General features: G+C 43.4%; 1 pseudogene; it reads left to right on the top strand.

Moving 5' to 3' along the window:
* Positions 1-438: 438 nt before the first annotated feature.
* Positions 439-5200, top strand: LOC118492932 (annotated as a pseudogene).
* The last annotated feature ends 1513 nt before the right edge of the window (positions 5201-6713 follow it).

Below are 6713 nucleotides of genomic sequence, written 5' to 3' on the forward strand. Positions count from 1 at the left end.
CTGAAGTAGTGTGTTTTTCTTTAGGAGTGGGAAGGGCAGACAGCATGTTGCCTGTTTTGTCATTTGGGCTGCCTTGTTGAGTGCAGCGGCACTGAGAACATTCAATCCAGTCTCACGGCGGCTCGTGTAAATGTCACGTTATTTGAATCTATTGATTCATGTTCACGGGGACGTTTTTCTTGTTTTTTACGTGTAAATGTCACGTTATTTTCTCGGGGAAAGGACGCCGGGAGACGGCTGGGAAACGGCCGAAAATGATGCTCCATAAGCTGGGAAGTGGCCGCGAGGTGGCCCGCTGGGGACGCGCCACAATAAACGCCGGGAGACGGCTGGGATACGCCCGAAAATGATGCTTTATAAGTAGGGAAGCGGCCGCGAGGTGGCCCGCTGGGGACGCACCACAATAAACGCCGGGAGACGGCTGGGATACGCCCGAAAATGACGCTCCATAAGCTGGGAAGTGGCCGCGAGGTGGCCCGCTGGGGACGCGCCACAATAAACGCCGGGAGACGGCTGGGATACGCCCGAAAATGATGCTTTATAAGCAGGGAAGCGGCCGCAAGGCGGCCCGCTGGGGATGCACCACAATAACGGGATGGCGGAGGTTGGGTTTAGGAGAAACCCAACGGGGAAAGGGCGCCTTACGCGTCGGGAGACAGCCACGGGGGACGCGCCACAATAACACACGGGACAAAACGCCACGCGATCCTCGGGAAACAAAGCCCCACACGCGGGACAAAAGACGCCATCCCCGGGAAACAAAGCGCCACATGCCGGACGCGATCCCCGCTCGCCCAGGTGAAAGTCCTGTGTTGTTTGACCCATCCACCATCCCGACCAACGTCCCTACGCGGATTTTCGGCTTTTTATATTACTCCCTAACATTTTCGTGCTGTGGACACGAAATATGCTTCCCATTAAAATACATTACTTCTCCAAAAAAACGAGAAAAACGTCCCCGTGAACACGAATCAATAGATTCAAATAACGTGACATTTACACAAACTGCCGTGAGACCGGGCTTGAACATTATATTTCACATAATTTAAGCTCTTTTTTAAAAAATGAAATAGGATTAGTCCAACGAATCGTTCGGTTTCGGATGTGTATCATTACACCCCTAGTAATTAAATAGTCTTATTTTGACCTGCAACTTATCTAATAGAGAGAGGAATTAGGTATGGTATTACTTTACCACACATTTACACGGGCAGATAGATAGCGGTTAAGTCTTAGCCTAAAGAAGAACTCAGTAGGAGCACAGTCTGGCCTAAGTAAACCCCCCCCCCCCAATGCAGCTTTGATGTATCTAAAAGCTAACTTTAGAGTTTGTAAGTAAATTTTGCAAGGGAAAGTTTTGCATAGCCTCGGGGCTAAGCCCCCCCCCCCCCCGTCTTCATATCCTAGTGACGTCCCTGCCCTGAGGACATAAACCTTGTTTTACGTAGTGAGGGTTTCATTTAGTAAGAAAGCTTGAAAAAATAAGTATCAACCCATTTTTTCACAACTTATACTTGATTATATCATGGGGACACAAATGGCACCATTTGCTAAGAATGACCCAGCTAAGCGATCACATCATGTATCTTGGCCAATAATGTTTATTGCTATTTTTCTACATAAAACTTAAATATGAAGCTTAAATAGAGGGGGCAAAAATACAACTGTCAACTCCTGGCGTCAGCTCTTTTGTCTGTGTGGAAAAAATGGAAGCCAATGACGCAAATGAGATGTAAATAAAAAAGTGAAAAAACATGATTAATTGATCAGTCAATTATATGCAAGACTTGACTAATCAGATTATGTAAATTCTTTGTCGGGGACACCCCTACACAAAAATCACAGAGCATACGCATAAGCTTAAAGCAGTTGTGGAATCCCACCAATTTACAGATATATGGAGGATGCACAATCCTACTAGTAAGGATTACACCTTCTTTTCCAAACGTCACCTCACCCACTCCCGCATTGATTATATTTTGTGCTCCAGTGAGCTTAAGGCAATGTTCCACACGATAGCAATAGAACCAGCAATTCTGTCTGATCACAATGCGCTGATAACCACATTCCGTTGTGATATGTTAGGAGAACGATCTAGGAGATGGCAATTTAACAATTCCCTTCTCCAAAACACAACTTTTGATACAGAGTTTAGAGCCAAGCTGGCGGAGTTTATATCAATCAATACTGACTAAGTTTCGGACCCGGCGTACATTTGGCAAGCCACTAAAAGATTTATTAGAGATTTCACATCTTCCCTTGCGGTCAATTTGAAAAAAAAGAGAGAGGCAAGGATTACGGCGTTGGAAGAACGTCGTAAATCGTTAGAGCATTTTCTAAAGATGTGTTTTTCTAAATCTACACATACTCTTTTAGTCACAAATTAAGCAGAGCTAAATGTAGCTAAATGCTAAGGAGAGTTGAATTCATAATGCACAGAGTGAGGCAAAATTACTATTTTAATGGTTGCAAACCAAGCGAATTGCTTGCTCTGAAATTAAAACAAAGCGAATCCAGAGCTGCTATCAACAGCATCCGCACAGGCAAAGGTATCTCACCGCCACTTTCCAATCCTTTTATTCAAAGTTGTATGAATCCTCCTGCAATCCGGATCCGACACAGTGCCAAAAGTTCCTGAAAGAGCTAAACCTGCCTCTTCTTGATCCAGAGGAGGCAGAACAACTGGGTCAACCTATAACGTTAGAGGAACTTAAATCAGTGTTAAAAACAGCTAAGAAAGGGAAAACACCGGGGTTGGACGGAATTCCATCAGAACGTCTTCTACAATACTTTGACATGCTAGGACCTACCATTTTACAAACTTTAACCTCGGCCATAGAGAGGGGCACCTTTCATCAACAAACCAACACTGCACTAATTTTGGTCATACACAGGGCAAAGATCCTACAGAGTGCTCAAACTACAGGCCCATCAGCCTCATTGGGACGGATATTAAGCTCTATTCCAAAGTCTTGGCACTACGTCTAGAACACTTTATTGAGAAGCTAGTCCACCCCGACCAATCAGGGTTTATACCAAAGTCACGCTGCAGACAATATACGCACATTATTCCATGTAATAGAAGAAGCCAAAAACCTTCCAACAACGGCAGCAGTTTTATCACTGGACTGGCTTTTGATTGCCTAGAGTGGAACTACTTGTGGCAAGTAATGGAGAGGCTTGATTTGGGGGCCAAATTCATTGACATGGTGCGTACTTTATATGTGAATCCCACGGCCATAGTCTCAACCAATAGGCCATTGGCCGCATTCACAGCCATTCCCCATCGCACCGGGCTTGCGACAGGGATGCCCGCTCTCTCCCATGCTATTTGCGTTCTCTCTTGAACTGTTAGCCCAAGCCATAAGGCAAAATAAAATATGTAATGTCCAGATTAAATCCAATAACAACTCAATATCGTTATTTGCAGATGATATTTTGCTGTACATCTCTGACCTTGAGGACTCTGTCCCAAAAATTCTTAAGGTCTTTGCTCAATCTCCGGCTATAAAATCAATTGGAATAAATCTAATCTGCTTCTGTTGAACAACGGACAGGTGACATCAACTATTAGTGATACAATACCAACCCAAAGCAAAATTACATATTTGGGCATCACCATTCACGCATCGCTACAGCGAGTTGTCCAGGACAACTATGAAACTATACTAAGTAGTTTCAACAAAGCTTTAATTTAACAACACTGGATTAAAAAATATAAAATACAAGACATTTCAGTGTTCATCCAAACACCTTCAACAGTTGTTTAGTGTGCACAGGAAGTAACTATGGCCTTAATACACAAGGCAGTCACTCAATTACGTACAATATTGCTAAATAACTGGCCACCATATTAGCACCACTGGTTGGCAACACTAATCATCACATACAGAGTTCCAAGGACTTTGTGGACAAGGTCCGGGGACTCTCATTGGAGGCTGATGAAACCATAGTGTCATACGATGTTACATTCTTGTTCACATGCGTGCCAATTACATCGGCAGTAGAGACTGTGAGGGAGCGATGGTGCCATGACCACACTTTACAAGACAGAACACAACTCAGTCCAGATCAGGTGGGCTCATTGTTGGAGCTATGTTTGAACACCACCTATTTTAAATACAAGGATGTCTTCTATAGACAGAAGCATGGCTGTGCGATGGGCTCCCCTGTGTCCCCCATTGTGGCCAACCTCTACATGGAGGAAGTGGAGAGGAAGGCATTAGAGACCTACAAGGGAGTTCCACCGAGCCACTGGTTCAGGTACGTGGATGACACATGGGTGAAAATCAAGACCAAAGAAATCAGTCCCTTCACAGACCATATAAATTCAGTGGATGACCACATCAAGTTCACAAAAGAGGAGCTACTCCCCTTCCTGGATTGTGGGATGGGTTTGCAGGAAGGGGGAGAGCTCCAGGTGGAAGTTTATCGGAAGCCAACCCACACTGACCAGTACCTAATGTTTGACTCTCACCACCCTCTAGAGCACAAACTGGGGGTCATTCGCACTTTGCAACATCGGGCGGAGACTGTGTCTACAAATTGGGAGGCCAGGGATAAGGAACAAAAATATGTAAAACATGCATTAAAACAGTGTCACTATCCTGAGTGGGCGTTTGTCAAAACACAAGAACCCCGAAAAAGTTTCTAAACCATCAACAGAACCAAATCATAAGGTCAGAAGAAGCCATGTTGTTATCCCATATGTGGCTGGGCTGTCTGAGAAGTTCCGGAGAGTGTTCTCTAATTACAACATTCCGGTGTATTTTAAACCTAAGAACACATTGAGACAGCGTCTAGTCCACCCCAAGGACAAGATTCCAAAACATCAAAAGAGCAACCTGGTGTATGCGGTCAAATGCAAGGAGTGTAAAGATCTGTACATTGGGGAGACAAAACAGCCGCTCAGCCGACGCATGTATCAACACAGGCGGAAAAACTCCTCGGGACAAGACTCAGCAGTCTATACTCATCTACAAAAAGAACAACACAGTTTTCAAGATCAATATGTCTATATCCTGGACAGAGAGCATAGGTGAAAGAGGCGTCAAGGAGGCAATATTTGTTAGTGGAGCGACCCTCTTTAAATAGGGGAGGTGGGCTGAGACATAATTTGTCTTCAGCCTACAACATGATTCTGAAAGCCATTCCCAGGCGCTTTACAGACACACCATCCTGCTCCACCTCTTGAGCAGGGGGAGGGGCATTATCTGAAGCTGCTGGGATACCATCTTCTCCGGCAAACACAAATGGACTACATCTTAGCAGTCATGTGACTTCATGCCATGAGATCATGTGACTGCCTTGTGTATTAAGTCCAGAGTTACTTCCTGTGCACACTAAACAACTGATGGTGTTTGGATGAACACTGAAACGTCTTGTATTTTATATTTTTTAATCCAGTGTTTTTAAATTAAAGCTTTGTTGAAACTACAATTACCTGGATGCATAAATGAATCTCCATAGATAGACTAAGTAGTGTTCCAAGAGATCTGGCCAATTGGGCTGCGCTGCCGGCATCGCTACGGTCCAGGATTGCTGTTGTTAAAATGAACATAATTCCTCGTGTGAATTTCTTAAAGTGTAAAGTGCAGGTTAATCACCACAACCAATTAATGTGTAAATAAAGTGCTCAATATGTATATTTTTAAACACTTAAAATGCGTTAAAATAACATTTATTGGGGTTTCTTCAAAGGTAGCATGTTTTTTACAGTAACTGGGTGATGATGTCAGTGGCAACTCCTAGCAACCCATACTCTGCTAGATTCCTACTGTAACTGAATAACTATAACTATAACTATAATATATAATATATGTAACTATAACTGAATATAAATAACAGTAGACAGAAGACATGAATTTCATTTCAATAAAATGTGTTTATAGGTTATTCACATATGCACAAACGCATGCAAAGTGACCCATGACAAAATCACAATTAAAAGCTCACACCAACAGGTACAATTAAAGCTGCAAGCAGCGATGAACGGGCCCTCGCCTTCTTGCAGTTGGGGGTACTGGCAGATGCAACATCACATGTAGACCACACATTCTAAGTTTAATTTAAATCGGAATAACTTTTGCCAAGATACAACCGTTCATGTTTTAACAGCCACCTACAGGAAGTTGTTCCTCCATAACTTGCGCATTGTTTTAGCGATCAAAATTCTTTTGATAACTTTTAGTCATGAGGGTCCACCGAGTCTATATCCAAGTTTTCGTGCAGATTGGACTCACGGCCCAGGAGGAGTTAGACAAAGTATCTTTCCCATATATCGCAATGTGGCTAATTAATAAAAGAAATTCTAACAGCGCCATCTAATGGCCGATTCACTCTAAATTTGGCATGGATGCTCAAGCCCCTATGTGGAACAACTGTGTCATGTTTGGTGTCAATCGAAATAAAATCTTGGTAAGATACGCAACTTCCTGTTTCGACAGCCCCCTACAGGAAGTTGGTCCTCTGTAACTTGTGCATTGTGTTAGCTATCAAAATTCTTTTGATAACTTTTTGTCATGAGGGTCCACGGAGTCTACCTGCACATTTTTGTGCAGATGGGACTCACGCTCTAGGAGGAGTTAAAAAAAGTAGGTTTCGCTCAAAGCGAATTTGCTAATTAAAAAAATGAAAACAGCGCCATCCAAAGGCCGATTGATGCCATATTTGGCAAGCAGCCTCATTGGCACATCAGGACCAAATGTCTTAAG

The sequence above is a fragment of the Sander lucioperca genome, chromosome 23 (assembly GCF_008315115.2).
Source record: "Sander lucioperca isolate FBNREF2018 chromosome 23, SLUC_FBN_1.2, whole genome shotgun sequence".
NCBI lineage: Eukaryota > Metazoa > Chordata > Actinopteri > Perciformes > Percidae > Sander > Sander lucioperca.